This window comes from Trichosurus vulpecula, chromosome 4, assembly GCF_011100635.1.
Source record: "Trichosurus vulpecula isolate mTriVul1 chromosome 4, mTriVul1.pri, whole genome shotgun sequence".
NCBI classification, from domain to species: domain Eukaryota; kingdom Metazoa; phylum Chordata; class Mammalia; order Diprotodontia; family Phalangeridae; genus Trichosurus; species Trichosurus vulpecula.
In genome coordinates this window covers 134,470,319-134,489,579 of record NC_050576.1, presented here as the reverse complement: position 1 = coordinate 134,489,579, position 19,261 = coordinate 134,470,319, and the positions used below count along the sequence as shown (strand labels likewise).

The following is a 19,261-nucleotide window of genomic DNA, read 5'->3' as shown; positions in this document are numbered from 1 at the left end:
AAAAGGCAGATCTCTATGTTCATGTGTAGAAGAAAACAGTCATAGAATCTAAAAAAAAAAATAGCCCACATTTATACAGTATATCACCTATTATGTGCCCATCAGTGTGCAAAGTGCTTTACAATTATCATCGCATTTGAACCTCACAACAACCCTGGGAGATAGGTGCTGTTATTATCTTCATTTTACTAATGAGGAAACTGAAGCAAAGGTTGAGAGACTTGTCCAGGGTTACAAAGCTAATAAGCATCTGAGACTGAATTTGAACTCAGGTGTTCCTAACTCTAGGACTGGCTCTATCCATTGTGCGACCCAGCTGCCTCTAGGCTGCAAAAAACACAGATGATTCACTGAGTAGTAGATTCTCATGATCTACAAGATTATTTCACCCAGGCAAAATGCCTGATACTCGCAAATGGCAACATAATTGGTGGGAGCTTGAGCCAACGGTAGAGAAATTAGATGCTCCCAAACCCCCTGAAGGTACCAGAGAGGAATGAAATGTAATATACCTGATCTTCAGGCAGCGGGGGTTAGGGTAGTCACTGTTACATGTAGGACCACCCTTGGAACGAAACTGGGCCCTTCACATTTATGGGGACCCCTTGGGAGATGTTGTACTTGAGACTTTATCTTGGATTCTCTGGACTTTCAGATTCTAGAGAAATTAGCAAAATTCTCTCATTCTCTCCCTCTCCCTCCCTTCTTCCTTTTCTCTTTCTTTCTTTCTTTCTTTCTTTCTTTCTTTCTTTTTCTTTCTTCCTTTCTTTCTCCCTCTTCCTCTTTCTCTCTCTCCCCCTTCCTCCCCATTTTACCTCCCCCACCAAAAAAAAAACCCAAGACAGAATACTTAAGATAAGCCAGTTACTACAACTGAAGACTACTTCTGATTCTCTTCTACTAGATGAAAAAAAAAAAAAGGAACAAGAATGAGAAGACATTTCTAAAGGTCTACTTTATTAACCAGTACATAAACCTTAGGCAAGTGACCCCAATACTGAAACCTCCATTTACTATTTACTCCTATCTTATGCTGAATTTTGTAAGCTCATTGTAGCTTATCATGATTTGGCATCTTTTCTCCATAAGATTGATAAAATGTAATTTTAAAACAGGAAATAAGAGGTACACATACATATGTTTGGATCATATCTCATTTAAATATATTAAACAGCGCCTGTTTTCCATTAACTTTAATAGATTATGTCTACAAACTCTCTGTGTGTATGTGGAGTGGTGGAAATGTGCCACAGAAGATCCTGGATTTTCTTTGGGGGAATTTTGAACATTTAAAATTTCATGTGCATCTTATCACAGGTTATAAATATAAAGCAGAATCAGAACATGGAACCACCAAGTAAGAGCAAAAATTGAGATTCTGCTCAACTCTGAATTGATCTGAAGCCAAATAATCTTTTTTTTCCTCCTTTATTACTGAACTACTACAGCCAAACAAAAAATGTTTACAAGTTTCCATTCATTTAGGATAATTTCAAAAAGAATAGCTAGCTATTTTGTAATACTTTAAAGTTTGCAAAGTGCTTTATATATATTACCTGATATGTTTGCTACTACAACTCTATGGGGTAAACACTCTTATTGGCCCATTTTGCAGATAAGGAAACTGGCTGAGAAAGGTTAAATGATCATTAAGGGTCATAAAGCTAGAAAGTATCTGAGATAGGATTTGAATTTGGGTTGTCTTGACCCCAGGACTGGCATTCCACCTAGCCTCCAAAAAAATATTCTAAATGTTCTATAAATAATGGAAACAGTGACCAATACAGTCGTGCATACCTGATAGGAAAAACAAGAGTGGTAAACATATGACCCTTATATTAGGGGTACTTAACCCAGAACAGTCTTGGGGTGAGATTAATATTGCAGGGAAAGGGGATGACAGAAGCAAGATGGCGGGCAAGTGGGCTGATAGGAAGGAAGGGTGGGTTGGAAGATGGGAAGGAGGGTTGCCAAGGAGGAAGATGGGATTAACATGGGTTTGGAGAAGAGTAGATATGGAGTCTTTGTGGAAGAATAGGAAAGGGTAGGAAACTAATTTTCTCTAGTCTGTCGGGTTTAGCTTCTCATAGTCCTCTCTGTTTTGAGTTAATTAAACCATTCTGTGGGTCCCTAGCTGCTTCTTTCTCTTTCCTGCCTCTGATTTATCCTCGCTCTCTCCTCTCATGTCCCATCCCAGAGGATACTGGGGAGCAGTAGATACCTATCTGGAAATGGAGAGAGTGTCTTACTGTTGGGAGAAGATTATTTCACCTAGGTTGTTCCCTCGGTGGGCTGGTAGAGGACCTGATTACAGTAGATACCATCACAGGGCGGAGGACCAGCAACATTAAGGATATAACCAATTACTCACCAATTTGGGGTGGGGAGAGAGAAAAAGTTGCAAAGAGGGAGAAAGGATTTTGAAGGTCACAAAAAAAGAAAAATAGATTTGAGAAGGTAAATTGCAGTGAGTTAAAGATCTGAGATATGGAGTAGTCAGATAAAATTAAATTGACTACTCCTCAGTTGCTACACTTTTGATAGCCTTAGAAGGCTCTTGCTGTCCTGTCCCTCTCTTGGTACTTTTAAGGACTTGATCTAATTGGGTCTAATACTGGGGCACCACTTAGCTGCCCCAGCTGGGCCTGGAGTCAGGAAGACTCATCTTCTTGAGTTCAAATCTGGCCTCAGACACTTCCTAGCTGTGTGACCCTGGCAAGTCACTTAACCTTGTTTGCCTCAGTTCCCTCATCCATAAAATGAGCTGGAGAAGGAAATGGCAAACTACTCCAGTACCTTTCCCATGAAAACCCCTAATGAGGTCACAAAGAGTCAGACACAACTAGAACAATTGAATAATAACCATAAAGCAAAGAGCATTGTCACTGGAATCAGATCCTGACTGACCATTTACTTCCTGTAAGACTTTAGGCAAGTCACTTAACTTCCCTGGGACTCAGTTTCCTCGTCTGTAGAGGGAGGTGGGCGAAGTGGATGCAGAGTTAGACTAGATGACCTTTAACCTCTAAATCTATGCTCCTAATCTATTCTTCATTCTTTGTAAAATTGTCAGGTAACAAGTTATAGAAAAAGCATGTTCTGGAATAGGCTTTTAAAATGAACAATTAAGAGCTACTTAAACTGGGGGGGAGAAGGGGGAAAGAGTTGCATGTTACTTTGCTTATTTTTTTTTTATTAGAAATTGAGCAGGGATAAAAGAGAGACACATTGTGAACACAACACATAGCATAGAATTCAGTGAGTGACAAGTCTGCCAACCACAACAGGGAATTCTAATGCAAATTAAGAAAGGCCTATTAAGAAGATCATCCCAAAGAATCAAAGCAATTACATGAAAAGAAAAAAGGTTTCCCATGTTCAAAAATTAATATTTGTATTAATTTAGAAATGTTTTCCTTTAATTGGCCACAATACGGAACTGAAGCACATTTTGCCATTATTCTTCATGTTAATGAAGGCAGTTTTCTGTTCACTCCATTTTCTTTAGGAAATATTTTTAAATCCAAGGTTTTCAATCTTGCAAAGAGACACCCTGTGGGTAAGGGAGATTCCCTGAAAAATAAAGCATCTCAGGAGCTGGTTCTAATGTGTAACCAACCAAGCCTTTGTACCTTCTAAAAGCCCTGAACAAAAGGAAAAAATTAAAAACTTTTCTAAACACACCCAGCATAGTGTTTGAAGGGTTAAGCTCCAGGCCCAAGGAGAATGAGTCTTCACTCTTAATAATAATAATAGCTATTGTTTAGCAGCTAGGTGGCACGGTGGTTAGAGTACCAGGCCCAGAGTCAGCAAGACCCGAGTTCAAATTTGACTTCAGACACTTCCTAGCTGTGTGACCCTGGGCAAGTCACTTAACCTTGTTTGCCTCAGTTTCCTCATCTGTAAGATGAGCTGGAGAAGGAAATGGCAAACTACTGCAGCATCTTTGCCAAGAAAACTCCAAATGGGGTCACAAGGAATTGGAAACAACCGAACAAAAGCTATCATTTATGTAGAGCTTTACTAATGTCATCTATTTTATGCTTACAACAACCAAGACTGTGAGGCAGGGACTATTGTCCCTACTTTTCAGATACAGAAACTGAAGTTAGGGGACTTGCCCAGAGTCACACAGCTAGTAAGAGTCTGGGAGAGGATTTGAACTGAGGTCTTCCAGACTCTTTTAATTATACCAGCCTCCCTGACAAATGCATTATAAAGCAACGTGTCATCATGAGGACCGGGTAATGTGACAAAGTACAATTACTATCAGAGACAGGCACCCATTTTACATCTCACATGTGAATTTAAATGTTGTGTATTTCCTCAAAAATTTTTTTTTGACAAATAGGTTTTTTTTTTTGTGACAACAATAAGTCAAGTATGTCTACAGTGTATAGGAAAATCACCTTCAGAATTGCTAAATGTTTGATAAGTTGAGTAGACATTATAAAAAGCATACATGTAATCCCACAGATATTTTTGACAATAACAGGCAAATCATAAATGGAAAAGTGATTGAATATTCTTGGGGGACAATTGGTGTCCCTTTATAGGTGTGAGTTTGTAGGACAAGCACAAGGGAGGCTGCCTAAGTTGCCCCTTGCTTAGAGGAAGATGGCACCAGGTGATAATTATTGCTTTGCTCTGGCCCCATGGTACAAATAGCTAGGCTAACTACAGACATGGTTACCTAAGAACACAAATGAGCACATATTTCCTCTCATTTATACTTTTTTCTACAAAAAAAAGGAAGAAACTCTTTATTAAAACACCAAAGCATCACAAGGACCAGCCTCTAATGATAATATACAAAAGTGATACAAGCTTTGGATTAAAACTTAAAGAGATATAAAATTTAGAGATGATTTGGTAATCGATCAATAAGCATTTATTAGGCACCATTTATCAGGTCCTAGACACTAGAAAAGATACAAAGACAAAGACAAAATATTCCTCGGCCTCAAGAAACTTACATTCTGTCAGAGGAAAAGACATGAATAATATAAGTAGATGAAAATACAGGGGTCAGTGCTATGGACTAGACCTATGATTTCACTGGTGTAAGGAAGAGCTCCCAGGGAGTGAACTTCCTCTGCCAGCACAAGTCAGCAGGTTAAGTCATGATAATAGTAATAGCTAACATGTACACACTGTTCACTATGTGTCTACTAAGAACTTTACCATTATTATCTCATTCAATCTCACAACCTCCCTGGGAGGCAGGTTCTAGTATGATCCTCTTTTTATACATGAAGAAACTGAGGCAAACAGAGGTCAAGTGACTTTCCCAGGGTCATAGAGCCAAAATAAAAAAAAAAACTGTATCAGAGTGGGGATTCGAATCCAGATCTTGCTGGCTCCGAGGACAACTCTGTTTTCCACTATCAATTGCAGGAGGGAGGGAGGGATCAGAAAAGGCCTCCTGGAGGAGGTACCCCATGGGCTGAACTTTGAATGAAGTCCGATGTTCTAAGGGGCATAAGGATGGAGAGAATTCTAGACTTGGGGGACAACCTGTGTGGAGACACAGAGACAGAAGATCCAGGTGGGCCCCACTACCGAGTGCATTAAGGGAATATTAAATAAGTCCGGAAAGGTAAGCATAAACCGGGCTATAAAAGCCTTTGAATGCCCAGGACTTTGTGTGTGATCCCGACATCAACAAGACACCACTGAATACTTTTCTCACAGGTCACTTGTTGCAATAATTATTGTTTAACCTTTGTTTTAACAACTCCAAACTGGACGGCAACCCCTCACCTTGAATTTTTCTTGTCTTGTCTGAGGCCTTTCTGGAGCCCTAGACCCTTCACCAGCTCTTTGTTGTTCAGTCGTTTCAGTGGTATCCGACTCTTTATGACCCAAACTGGGGTTTTCTTGGCAAGGTTACTGGAGTGGTTTTCCTTCTCCAGTTCATTTTACAGGTGAGGAAACTGAGGCAACTAGGGTTATGTGACCTGCCCAGGATCACACAGTCAGGAAGTCTATGAAGCCAGATTTGAACTCAGGAAGATGAGTCTTCTGACTCCAAACCCGGCACTCTATCCCCTGGGCCACTTAGCTTAAAATCACTGCAACGTTCTTCCTGCTCTAGGGTTTAAATGAGAATTTGTATTTTTTGCTCTAACTGGTCCTCAGTGTTCTTGCTATTAAATAAAACTAGCCTGTCCCTCTCTATGTCTTTGCATGACAGAGAAACTGTTTCTGTTATTCCACCCAGGTTGACAGAAGCCCAAAAAGAGAGAGCTTAAGCAAGGTACACGGATGTTAACAGGGTGAATCCCCTGTGCCGGTCTTTCTTTAATAAGGAGAGAATCAGCAGTCTCCTTTCTCCCCTCAGGTACTTACTTGGTTGCTAGGTGTTTACTGATTAATTACCTACATCTGGGCACAATTGATCTCCTCACTGACAGCTCTAGCTAGATGCTACTAAGCTTAATTCCAAAGCTGCCTCTACTTCTTAAAGGGGCCAGATGCATTTTCCCTGGTCCATACATTTAAAAACAATTATCCTAAGAAATGGTGCGGAGTGCTTAGCTGACTTTTCTCTAACTTTCACACTTTCTTTTCATAATTTTTCTAACACAGTGTGGGCTGAATGTCTGCCCTGATATACTTTCCACAAATAGATAGGCACTTTAAAAATTCCTTGGGACAAAGCCGTATTTTCTAAACAAGATTATTCTGCATTTAAGTTTATTAAGCTCACAAGAAGGAATCCAAGAGAATGGAGAAAGCTGACAGATATGAAGTAAAAAGCATTTCTTCATACATTCCTGTACAGAACTATGTAATTATTTCTCTCTCTTGTTTAGAAAGCACATTAAACATCATATATAATATATGTTTCCATCTCCCTATGGGATTCTCAAAATCACATTTATTACTAAGTACGAAGCCAATTTGCTTGCAAAAATCTCTTCACAAAGCTTACATTAAAGGGATTTAAATGACTTTTCAGAAAGAGATAGACAGAGAGACAGATAGGTTAAGGAAGAGAGGGAGAAAGAAGGAGAGGAAGAAGAAGAGAGGGAAATCAAGGGAAAGATTTAAATATGAAAAACAAAAAGGTGAATGAGGGAGAGAAAAAGAAGTAGGGGGAGAGGGGAGGGAGAGGGAAGGGGGGAGGGAAGGAGAGGGAGAGAAAGAGAGAGAGAGGAAAAGAGGAGAAAGGAGAAGGAAAGGGAGAGAGAGAGAGAGAAAGGGAAAGAGGGAGATGGAGAGGGAAAGAGAAAGAGAGGGAGGGGAGAAAGGAAAATAGAAAGGAGGAGAGGGGAAGAGAAAGGGAGAGAGAAAGACAGAAAGGGAGAAGAGGAGGGAGAGGGGGAGGGAGAGAGGAAGAAGGAGAGGAAAAGGAGAGGGAGCAAGAGGGGAGGAGAGAGCCAAAGTAAGAAATGAACAAGGGGAGGGAGAGGGAGAAAGAGAGGGAGAGAGAGAAAATACATATACACACATATATACCACATACATACAGAGATGTATATATACAGAGAGAGAATACCAAGACTGTGTGTGTATGTGTGCATGTGCGCGTGCGTGTGTGTGTGCGTGCGTGTGTGTGTGCGTGCGTGTGTGTGCGCGCGCGTGTACACTATGCATTCCTGTAAATGCCTGCCATTATCTTTTTTTTAAATGACCCCTCAATTACCAATTACTTCTTGACAAACATGTAATGGGAAGGGCTTTCACTCTAATAAGCAATGCAGAATACAAGACCAGAGGACTGACAATTTTCTGTCTTAGTTTAGAGAAATTTTAAAAATGTAGGCTCTCGTGGAAACAGTGGAAAGGCATGCCGAGGACAGGGTATGATCTGAGCTTCTCAGCCGGGTTTCATTTGGGGGCATTTCACTTGGATTCAGCTCCCATTTCACTTCATTCCTCACAAATTCACCTCTTTCTCTCTCCATGGTTGTTAAAACAAAGATTGATGTGAACAGAAATGGTTCCTGTGACGAAGGTTAAAGAAAACAGACTCAGCAGGGAAGGAGAGAGCCCCAATATTGGAAAGCACAGTATGGAAAACTGCATTTGAAGAGGAACAGCCCAATTGAAGTGCCTTTGTTTTTCTACAGGAAGAAAAAGGGGCAAAAATAAAATGGCTCGGCACAATTCTGGCCTCTTCTCACAAAACACTGGCAGTGAGAGAGAACAGAAGGGAAAATGTTGCTGGAGTAAAAAGGTGTTTCCTCCAGCAAGAACCAAGGTTTGCTTTTTCTTGAATGGTTTTTATTCATACAGCGGCGCCTTCCTTCTAAAGAACGTGACCCACTCCCCAAAAGACCATCAATCTACACAGCAAGCCACAGCAGGAGGTGGGGAGGGAAGAGGGGAATAAGTAGTCTAGTATCATCAATAATATATTAAAGAAGGAGAAACTAAGGCACAAGTCCAGGAACCATTTCCAAGACTCAATATATCAAGCACAGTCCTCATCACCTACTTGAAAAATGCAGTTAATTTTTCAGATGTTCAATAAAAATAATTCCATATATTTATATAGCATCTTATACTTTTTTTCCTTTTTAGAATTGTTGATATCTTTTGTTTTTAATCATTTATATTCTAAATATGTCCCTTTCCCCTCCACTACACAGAGAGCCAGGAGGCAACCAGATAGCATTAAGGGAGATTAGGAAAGGCTTCCTGGAGGAGGTGAGCTTTTATCTGGGACTTGAAGGAAGCCAGTTAATCAGTCAATAAAAACTTATAAGTGCCTACTATATGCTAGAAGCAGCTAGGTGGCTCAGTAGATACAGTGCTAGGCCTAGATTCAGGAAGACCTGAGTTCAAATCTGGCCTTAGCCACTTACTAGCCGTGTGACCCTAGGCAAGTCACTCAATCTTTGTTTGCCTTAATCTAGTGGAGAAGGAAATGGGGAACCATTCCAATATCCTTGCAAAAAAACCCCAAAAAACAAAAAAACTCCATGGACAGTACTGGTGTGCTATGTATGGTCCATGGGGTCAGGAAGAGTTAGACAGGAATGAATGACTAAACAACATGGTGTAGCCATAATGGCTTTTGTTTTCTTTGAATGGCTCAGCTTGCCTCATTGAGCCTCTGGACACTGGGGCTTGCTCTTCCGGGGCAGGACCAGAACTTCCTGTGTGATGAGTCATGGGGCTGGCTGAGGGGAGGTGTTAGCTCCAGAACCTGGTCTACCCTAGGGGGAGGAGCCAACTCAGGAACCAATCGGCCCTGGTCATTTGGGCGGAGCTTGATGATGTCAAAAACCCTATAAGAGGGGAGAGGACAGCTTGAAGATTCTTCTCTTCCTTTTCCGGTTGGAGCCAGCGACAGTTACAACGACAGTTACAGAGGCAGTTACAACAGTTACGTCAGTTACAGCCACAGCTGAAGCAGGAGCTGCCAGTAGCAGAGCTAACCTACGGGAGAAAGCTGAACAAAGACTTCAGGCCAGTGGATTGGGGGAGCCTGTGCTTTCCCCGGCGTACCTTACACCCCCGCAGAAGCTGGATGGTTAAAAGCAGCTTCCGTTGGAACCAGAGGCAGTTACATCGTCAGTTACAGCGACCGTTACATCGTCAGTTTCAGTTGCAGCTTCAGTTACAGACACAGACACAGCTGAGGCAGGAGCTGCCAGCAGCAGAGCTGACCTACGGGAGGAAGCTGAACAAAGACTTCAGGCCAGTGGGTAATCTTATTACCATCGAGGGGGAAGCATGATTTTGCTTTACGCAATCATGCTTCTCTGTAGCCTCCTGGTTACTCTTGCAAGGCGTACTTATTGGGCCTGGAAGATTTTGATCAACATATCAAAATGGGGCTTCTGGTTCATGGGTTGGTTACTGTGGAGCCTAAATAAATGTTTTGATTCTTCTGCCTTCTACTTTGAGAGTTTCTTATATCCGGCGGTTCCGAACCTTTCAGACATGTTTATGATCCTCTTTGAGATTATAAACTCTGCCCTCCTGATACACATGGACAACCATCCTCTGTAATAGACGACAGCATGAGTCATCTCATCTGGTCCTCACAGCAACTCTGTGGGGTATGTAGAGCAGATATCAGTTTCATTTGATAAATAAGGAAACCCAGGCCCATAGAAGATAAGACTAAGTTAAGCCATTGATTAATGGCAATGCTGAGGACTAGCCTATGAATCTCCTAAGGCCATAATGATAACTATATTTATCTGTATACTGAACTCATCTCCAAAACCTCAGGATCCAGGTAGGACAACTGGTCATCTAGGCTTTAGATCTTGTGATGTGTCGGTGGGCAGTAGGCTAGAGGAGAAGGAGGCTTTTATTTGGGCAAGTGCTTTACAGCAGTCTGAGAGATGATGCTGTCCGTTTCTAGTAAATATGAAGAGTGGGGGTGTTGGAGAGGATTGAATAGCGACATTCCCCTAAGGCATTTTGGAGTGTTTGCAGTTTTACTGGACACATCTGTGTATAATCATATGCGTAAAGCATAAATTCATGTGCAAATAAATGAAAGATCTGTGACTTAATCGGTTCAAGGAACTCCCAGTATGGCAGCTCTCTCCTCTCAGGTAGATTGCAACCCTTCTATGACTTAGGAGATGACTCCTTAATGGGTAGATAAGTCTTCAGTAGAGAAGTGACTATTTTCATACATATAAATACACACATATAAATTCACTTGTGCATGATAGGCAGGGTAGAATAGTGGATGAAGGCCTGCCTTGGAGACAAGAAGACTTGAGTTCAAGTTTTGCCTCTGACACATACAGCCCATGTAACTAATACATACAACCTTTCAGGGCCCCAGGCAACCGTCTAAGATGATGTTACAGACCAACTTGCCAGTTTGAAGGGACAGAAGGTATTTCCAAACTGGAATTTCCCCACACTGTTGCAATCACACGTCTGGACCACAAAAAAAAAAAAAAAAAAGAAAAGAATTCATGCTTGATTATTTACTTCAATGCTTCAAGGATCTGTGATTGCATCAGCGTAGGTACTTCCCCCAACAGCACAGACCCTACCCGCTTCTGACCTTAGTAGATGGTGAAATGAATAGCTATGAGAGAAACAGAATTTATCAGCCAGTGGCTGGCCTTTCAGTAATGATGCTCTCTGGTACTGAGCGAGGATGATGACAGACACACAGAGCACCATGAGGCCCATACTCAAAGCCTTTGCGCTTGGGAGGACACACTGCAGCCTTTAGCCTGGGCTCTACTGGCCGAGACTTTGAGAACTCAGGGATGCCTCCATTCTCGAATGATGTGCCAGAGAAGAATTTTAGTGGTTCATACACATGCATATCTACATATTTATACACACAACACATACATATACCTGTTTATCCATGTGTATCACACATTTAAACATGTACACACATAAAATGGGTACACATATGTGCATATAAATGTAAATATGTGTGCATACACAGACAACTACACAAGCATATATATACATATATAAACCTCTATATATCTATGTAACACATGCAACATATACATAACTATAAAACATGTCTATGTATAATACGTAACAGGTCTATACATATTTAAACATTTACGTTTATATACAATATATGTAACATACGTATACCTACATAAACATTTCTAAGTATACATGGTTATGCATATATAAACATCCATATCTGCTTCTATGTGCACATATAAAATAAGTATGTATGTACACGAAGGAACCTAAAATATGCACATGTACATAAATATATAGAAAGCGTATATGTGCATGCATATGTCTTTGTATTGATGTGTATAAATAAAATGCATATATTTTAAAACTTTGGAGAAACATATTACTATAACAAGCACTAATTGTAATAGTTAAACATGTCTGTCTATGTAGCACTGGGATTTCTTTAAAAGAACCAAAAGTTATTCTAATGGAGGAGAAACATCTTAGTTTAGAATTTTCCAGTGCTTTTTTCTAAGTCATGTAACAAGGAATAACATTGAATTTAACCTTATTCACAACTTCCAAGAAATCCTCCCCATGGTGAATGCTTTGTCATGCTCTAATCAAGAACATTCCCTGCTTCATAGAAAATGCTTCTAATTTCAGCATCATTCAGACACAGCTGCACGGACAGTTCAAATCTAGTGCCTTTTCTAGCGCTCATGAAATAAGCATGAATTTTGAAATATGTCTACCCCTTTTGATTAATTCAGACTTTTTATCTAGTGTCCCAAGGCTAATCAATAGATAAAGAATTGGACTCAGAGTCAGGAAAGCCCGATTTCAAATCCTGCCTCAGACATTTATTAGTTGTATGACCCTGGCACAAGTCACTCAGACTTTCTGAGCCAGAGTTTCCTGAATCTATAAAATGATGGTGATAATAACACCTATCTCACCAGGTTCTTTTAAGGATCAAATGAGATAACATATGTAAAGTACTTTGCAAACCTTAAAGCACTATATAAAAATTAAGCATTATTCTATGATTAATAATAATAACAATGCGTATCTTCCATAGGGGGAGGGAACCATATAGGATATATGGTGTTAATATGTTCTGAACTCTAACATGGATATGGTTGGTATTTGGTGGGGCATGGGAGGGAGAGAGGGGAAAAGAGAGGAGGGAGAAAGAAGGAGAAAGGGAAAGAGAGAAAGAAGGAAAGAGGGAGAGGGAGAAAGAGATTTTTTTTCTTCTAAGTGAAATGGTTTACAATCTAAAATGCAACAGAGTTGAACCTCACTTTAGGAGGTATTTAAATTGATTGAATTGAATTTTTTTCTCTTGCAGAGAGACTCCTCCTACTATCAACTCTCACTGGTATTTTAATCTAGATCTATTTCTGGAAGGACACTCAGAGGTCATTTGAAGTCAAAACCACTCATTCTGGCTTGAAATTATATTGTGCTTTAAAATGAACAAATATATGTGTATATTTATATTTATATTTGTTGTTGTTCAGTCATTTCAACTGTGTATGACTCTTCCTTACCTCACTTTGTGGTTTTCTTGGTTGAGATACTGGAGTGCTTTACCATTTCTTTCTCTAATTCATTTGACAGAGAAGGAAACTGAAGCAAAGAGGGTTAAGTGACTTGCCCAGGGTCACACAGTGAAGAAGTGTCTGAGGCCACATTTGAACTCAGGTCTTCCAGACACCAGGCCTGGTGCTCTATCCATTGGGCCACCTAAGCTGCCCCAATACTACAATACAGAGCAGCAAATACCTTATTAGGCACCTGCTGAAGGGTCAGCAGATTATAGTGGAGATCTGCCCTTAGAGCCAGGAAAACCTGGGTTCATGTGCTGCCTCAGACACATACTGGCTATGTGGCCCTGGGCAAACCATTAACTTCTCAGTGCTCTAAACTATTTTCTAAGACTAAAAGTTACAGAAAATGCACCAATCTACATAGATAGAGGGAGTTTCATCACCCGGCAATTCCCTATGTCAATGAAAACACATTCCCCGACCCCATCTTTACTGTATATAGATGACTGTGATAAGTGTTTAGGGAAAATCATAGTTTAAACAAGACAAAGTCTCTTGCTCTCAAGGCTTTTACAGTCTCCTTGTGGCACCAACACATCTAAGTTTAATGTAGGTTAGATAAGCACAACAGGGAGTTACCAAAAAAAGTGTCATGTGGGTGAGTGGGTCATTACTGACCAGTAAGTTCAGTCAGGGAAGGCTTCCTGGAAGAAGTAACATATGAGCTGGGCTCAGATAGGGATAAGGAGAATTTCCAGAGGTGAAGAGGAGGAGGGAGCCCTTTTAGGCATCCACACAGCCTGCACAGAAGCACAGTCATGAGAAGGGTGTAGGGCAAGACAGAGAGGGAGGCGCAGACAATAGTCTAGTTTTCCTGGAGTGCTCAGTGGTGACTGATTTCAGAGGACCTTGATTTCAATTCGACTCAATCAACATTGATCAGGCACTTAACTTCATACAAGGTACTGAACTAGGTTCTGGGAATACAGAGTCAAAAAAAGAAATATGCCTCGATTCAATCAAGCAACAGTATTTCTAAAGCTCTTACTATGTGCCAGGGAATTGTGCCGGGTGCTGACAAAACCAAAATTATCCTAGATCAAAGGGAGATGGCCATGAGGGGAAACAATATGTGCAAAAATACAAAGCTATTAGCAGAGGTTCACTATGACCCTCCAGAACCCACAAGAGATATCTGTTTCTAAAACCACATTAGGAAGACCACAGGAGTATGTCCATGATTCAGTTCACTATTCATATAAACAAGTAAATATATTTTAGCCCTAAAGACTAAATGCTAGTTTAACATCAAAAACAAGGGAGACTCAACTAGAAAGCCAATTATTTCTATTTCCTGTTTGGCTTCTATCCCCAAAGTTAACCTGTTTAATCAACGGATTTCACTTTGAACAGTATTGGTAGCAAGGGAAAGTATATTCACTGAGGTTGGCCTCCTCCCATGAAGTGTAAATTCTAAACTCACTTTTCATTTACTGAGGGCTGCCCTCAAAGCAGGACTTACTTAAAACAAATACCCTTGAGAAGTGGAGGCTAAACAGGAGAACGATTAATGAATTTACTAATTATAATTCCCTTAGTGAGGTTATTATCCAGGTTTTTGACTTAGCTATAAGTCAGCCGCTAGAGAAAAGACTCAGGGAATGAACTTTTGTGGAAGAGTGCCGCTGTATCAAAACAAACTATATTGATTATTTTTATAGAATAAGACACACATTAGCATACAAAACTATAAAGCCCCCTGATGTCTTATGTTTGTGCATTATTCAATTTTCCTGCCTTAACATGATGCTCAAGAAAACCACAACATTAAAAAATCATTACAGGGAACTCCTATGAGATTTCACATCCCAATACACAAGATCCCTTTCTTTACAACATTTCATTTTGTCATATACCTTATGAAAAGAGTTAATTAACATAATGAGTTTCATATGCCCATATAAATCATATTTCAAAGATGCTTTCATTCGGCTTCTAAATCTCAGGCACGCTCTCGTGCACGGTGACCCAAGCTGTGACATTATCTTCTCATGTCATTGACATGAGATTTCCCCAACCTAACTGTTTTTGATTGACTAACCATACTTTGTCCTATTTCATGAGACAAAATGTTCACATGGAAGGACTTGATGGTGTTAAATAACACACTGATAGGGGGCAAATGTCCCAGAGAGAACCTCAAATCATCTGTGTTTACCTTTCACGTTTAGTTTTCCAGCTTTATGGAGAAAAGGTCTCAGTAAAGACAAGCAAATCCACGTGAAAGATGAAATTAAATACTAAATAACTGTTTCCAGGGATCCACAAATCAAAAATAAATGTGAGGGTTGGGGCTGCCCAAGCTATTCAGAAACCAATTTGAATATTCTCTCCAGGAAAAGTTTTGGCAAACAAGAGCTAGTCAGGCTGATCATGCTTGACATGTCAGGGAATGAAACCCAGAAGCATGAATTTCATATTACAACATATGAAGCAAATTCCATTCCACAGGCTATGCAGGACTTTCAGCTTTTTGAAAGGGAGAAATGCATTCACATGTTGGTTCACATACACTTGCCTTGGTAGTTTTTCTAATGTTTTTGGTTAGATTAGGGGATTCCAAAGTTCCTTAGGAGGAAGCTCAGAGCACAACTAGATGGAATTAGCAGAGAGAAAGTAAAAGAAGCCAGCTTTGTTGATGGGGATTGTTGTTGTTCGTCCTTTATTCTCAAAGACAATTAGGATGAATGGAAGCAGATCTGCTGGGGAACCAGATGGAACTTTGCTCAGCCGAACCAATAAAATACAGCGGGATTCTACAGAGTTCTTCTCTAGGCAGAACAGGACTACGCATTGGTGGGGAAGGAAAGTGGGAATGAAAGGCAGGGAGCCTTGACCTGGCCACTGGTTCTGATTCACAGTGGGTGGGAGGGGAAACACTTAAGGAATTGGCTAGAGGTGGATACTCAAACCCACCAGCAGTAGGAATGTGGGCTTTTGGCATCGAATGCCTTACTTTGACAGGGTGACTGGAAGAATCTGAGCTTCCTAGGGGGTTTTCTATTTGGTTGGTTAGTTGGCTGTTCATCCTTTGTTCTTGAAAAGGAACAATGACATCACAAGGGTGATGCTGATTCGAGCATGAATTGGATTTAAGTGAGGCAGAGTTGCATAAAGTCATCAGCCTCACTATCTCCTCCAGAGTCATCAAAGTCCAATGGCAAGACATGTCAAGACGACTGGCTCTATTTAGTGGGAAGAGAGGCTACTGAAGTCCTTACAGTAATGAATTAACAAATTATAAGGGCCCTCCAGGGAGTAGAACAAGGACACTGCAGTTTTTTGAAAACACTACCAGATAACTTTGGTGGTTATTGTTCCTCTGAAGGTGATCCCTGCAGATCCTGCCTCTTGAACTTCAGCTCCCTAGGACCACTCATCATCTTCACTGGCTGAAGAAAGCCACAATTTTTACTCTGAAACCTCAAGATCCGTAATTTTTTATGTGGCTAGTGGACTGGGTTCTGGACTTTGAGTTAGGAAGACCTGGATTCAAATCCTGACTCAACACATTCTAGCTACGTGACCATAGCAAATCAACGCTCAATTTCTTTTCAGGGAAAATGAAAATAATAGTGATACCTATGTCACAAGGTCGTAGTGAGGATCAAATGAGGTAATGAATTTAAAAAGTGCTATGTAAACCTAAAAGCCATGTAAATGTGGGCTATTATTTACTGTATGACTGGAGCAAGTAACAGCCTCTCTAGACCATAGATTCCTCATCAGCAAGAAGGAAGATGGACTAGATGAGGCTCTTTCCAACTCTAAATCTGTCATCTTACATTCAGCCACATGAAAACAGCAAGAGGAAGCAAGAAACAAAAGCTTTTCTGCTCATATTCTCCAGGAGCTTAGCTCTTTGAGGAAAGAAAGCCCATCCGTTCAGAGACAGAGCAGAATATAAGATATAATCAGACCCAGGTTTTCCTTAAAACTCTCCAATTCACACCTCATTTCCCTGCTCCTGGGAGCTCTCAATTCCCTTCTCCCTTTTTGTTCTTGGTAGCTTTGTAGTTTATCTCTAAAATGCTGCAAAGCATTCAGCTGTAGGTATAATACAATTAATGGAATTTTAAGCCAAGATACAACCTGGTAGAATTCAACTTGCATTTGTTTTCTTTTCTTCTTAATATTAAACACATATATCAATAAGAATAGCTGACATTCATATAGTCCAAGAGTTCTTACACTTTTTGGTCTCAGAACCCCTTTTACATTCTTAAAAATTGTTGAGGACTTGAAAAAGCTTCTGTTTATGTGAGTTATGTCTATCAATATCTATTATACTAGAAATTAAAATTGATAACTTGAAATATTTATTAATTCAATAACTAACCCATTAGTAAACAGGCTTATCAATTATTACATTTATATGATACTACAAAAAGTTACAGTGTAATGACATTATAATTGTTATGCTATGGTCATTATGATATATTACTTTAAAATAATAAATTAATTCAATAATAAATCCATTACATCTTAATATAAATAACAAATATTTTTATGAGAAATAATTATAATTATTTTTCTAAAGAAAAAATATTTAGGGAGAAGTGTGGCACTGTTTCACACATTTTTTTGTAAATCTTTTTAATGTCTGGCTTGATAGAAGACAGTTGGATTCTCCTATCTGCCTCTACAGTCGATATGTTGTAATGTTTTGGTTGAAGAATATGAAGAAAATCTGGTCTTGCATAGAAATATAGTTGGAAAAGAAGAATTATTTTAAGAGTCAAATAATGTATTATTATTGTGAAAATAGTTTTGATCTCACATACCCCCTAAAGGGTCTCAGAAACTGAAAGGGGTGTATGGACCACACTCTGATAATCATTCATGTAGCCCATTAAGGTTTATGAGGTCTCTACTTTATCTCATTTAATCCTTACAACAACCCAGTGAGATAAGTCCTATCGTTCCCATTTTACAGATGGGGAAAGTGAGGCTAAGAGACGTTAAATGATTTGTCCAAGTTCCCACAGCTAGTAATTATCTAAGGCAAATTTGAACCCACATCTCTCCTGATTCCTAGTTCCACTCTTTCCACTCCAGCATCATGTCACTTATTAATCTGTTACCATTCGTAGAAATTTTCTAGATCTCAGAACCCATAGATATGCTCTCAGCATTTCCACCATGAGAGACATTTAGTTTCTAGCCTTTGTGGTTTCTGTACCTGCATAAGAAACCAGGGATGGTGACTATTTGGTAACAGCATGATTCGCTTGACCTCACCCAGGCTAAACTCTGGCTTTTAAAATACAGCAGCACCTCTGAGTGTCAGTGAAGTTGTATTAAATAAAATAGGCATGATTCCAGAAAGCGCACAGAACAGAAGCTATTCTAGAATATACCTGGGATCAGAGGAATTCGGGACTGATAGGCACTTTAAAAGCTTGTTAATCACAGGGTGAGACAGCAAGAAAATCAACTTAATTACAGATAAATTCTAAAGACTGCCGCCCTCCCCCAACATACCCCACTCCTCAGCTTAAAGAAAACTTTCATAAACTTAAGTCCTCAATAGATAGACCACCCTGACTTTCAAAAGATGAGTTAGGTGACATAACTCTAAGACGGCATTAGACAACAGCAAAACACATATTAAAATAGTAAATACAAGGAGGTGAGGGGATTAGGGACCTTACAATACAGGGCTTACCAGGGCTGAACCCTTGGCACATATATTTATTTATTTTTCAAACTGACATTCAAGCTAATGTTTTGACCTCACCACAGAGGGGTGATGGGTGGTGAAGGGTTGATGAAGAGGAAGAAAAAGAAAGGGGACATAATATCAAGGACAAGTTCTACTTAACAGATAATTTAGAGCTATTAAGGACCTCTGAGGTCTTCCAGACCAACCTTCTCAGGCCTCTGAGGCTTTGGGAGATTAGTCACTTCCCCAAAGTCATGCAGGGAGTAAGAGCCAGATGTAGGTTTTGAATATAGGTTTTCTTACTCTAGACTTTGTGTTCTTCCCACTGACCATGCTGCTTAAAATTATGTGGTTGATTGTCAATTTTTTTTTTTGACAAAGCAGGAAAAAGGTATGGGGAAGAATGGAAAGCAGGAGCCTACACCTGAGGCAGAGTTGTTGTTGAGTTGCTTCAGTTGTGTCTGACTCTTTGTGGCTCCATTTGGGGTTTTCTTGGCAAAGATACTGGAGTGGTTTACCATTTTCTTCTCTAGCTCATTTTACAGACAAGGAAACTGAAGCAAATAGTATTAAGCGATTGCCCAGGGTTTGAACTCAGGAAGATGAGTCTGGC

At 40.0% G+C, this 19,261-nt stretch overlaps 1 protein-coding gene across 1 annotated transcript in view; it reads right to left on the bottom strand.

Annotated features, from left to right (window-relative positions):
• SMYD3 (SET and MYND domain containing 3) overlaps positions 1-19,261 on the bottom strand; it is a 1,057,397-nt gene that overhangs the window by 247,174 nt on the left and 790,962 nt on the right. The gene's annotated exons all lie outside the window — the stretch shown is intronic.